This window comes from Gracilinanus agilis, chromosome 1 (assembly GCF_016433145.1).
Source record: "Gracilinanus agilis isolate LMUSP501 chromosome 1, AgileGrace, whole genome shotgun sequence".
Taxonomy (NCBI): Eukaryota; Metazoa; Chordata; class Mammalia; order Didelphimorphia; family Didelphidae; genus Gracilinanus; species Gracilinanus agilis.
This window is the reverse complement of record NC_058130.1, coordinates 379,555,764-379,557,297: the sequence shown is the minus strand read 5'-3', so window position 1 is coordinate 379,557,297 and position 1,534 is coordinate 379,555,764.

The window sequence follows — 1,534 nt, the reverse complement described above, 5'->3', positions numbered from 1 at the left end:
GCCATAAAAGAAAAAGAAATAATTCAGACTTCTTCTCTCATATGAAGAGGGGGGCAAACAATTTTACTCAAATTTTCCAGATTGAGAGAGCACCACACCCTAACTCCCTCAATATGGAAGAATTACCTGTAGATAGCTTCATTGGTTTAGGAATGTAATACTTTGCTATTTTCTCTAAGGCATTACCATCTGCTAGTCCTCTGATAAAATTTAACTGCTGTGTAGTTCTAATCACTCCCCCTCCCTTAGCCTAGGGTTATGGGTCATTTCAGTTGTTTTTTTTTTAAGTCATACTTAATAGTTATACCTAACCAGTCAGCCAGCTAACCAAACAGCAATAACTGTGGATTAAGGCTGTCTTACTAATTTTATTGCTTCTGCCCCACAGACAATATTGCAAGAATGATAAGAACATTACTTTCACAGCACTTGATATGCCTAGTAGTTAGCACTGGGCATAGCCCTTGGAGTTTCTCTTTTTTAAAAGTTTGGGGGTTCAGGGATCCAGAGCAAGTTGGAACTGGAAATCTTGTAGATGAATTCAGATTTCCCACTATAGCTGTATTTCCTAGGTGGCTCACTAACATTGAAATGATCCACCTTAAATAATCCTACTGAACATCATTCAGAAGCTCATTCATGCAAGACCTTCAAGATATAGTTTTCTTATAATGAAAGTTTGACAGGTTCCATACTGAGATTTCATTCTGGCCATGTCAATCACCTGTTAATGCTTACCTTAAAAAAGTATCAGGTCAAAGTCACCTCTTTCATGTGACAAGGCTTGGAATTTTGAGCTTGCAATTTGGGTGAAGGTTTGAGAAGATCCTGAGCTCAGAGTCAAAATTAGGTTTTAACTGAATTTATTTCCATTTTAATTGTCCTTCTGGGGTCAGAGTACACATCTAATTCTTCAGGTGTCATTATGGTGTAACCACTTTTCCCTCTTTATGTCTGCATAAAACTTTCTTTTTACTCAATAACCTTTGTACAACAGGCTTGTGGTAGAAAAATCAACCCTGAATTTACTTTGATCCAGGGCCTATTAAAAGATGGCTTAGACTTTTAATATTAAGTAGGCTAATGGAAATACTAACTATCCATTCACTTCTGTCCTCCACAACTTATCCATCTGTTGATTAAGCCTGATAAACAAATAACAAATTTCTTGGACTTTAAGTCTCAGACAAATCTTAGTAGGAGTCTAGCATACTTTGAGTTGCAATTTAGTGTTATATCTTCTGCCCTTATATGAGAATTATCTCTGAATGATGGTTCTGTCATCTTTTTTGAGGCCTTTATTGATAGCATTGTCCTCTAAGTAACGTGCTGTTCCTTATATAAGGTCTTGTGCTGACCTATTTGAATTTAGAAGAAGAAAAAGCTTATCTCTACAAATAAATGTGCAAGGTTTTGTGAGAAAGAAGGAAAGAAGGAAAAAAAGAAAGAAAGAAAGAAAGAAAGAAAGAAAGAAAGAAAGAAAGAAAGAAAGAAAGAAAGAAAGAAAGAAAGAAAGAAAGAAAGAAAGAAAGAA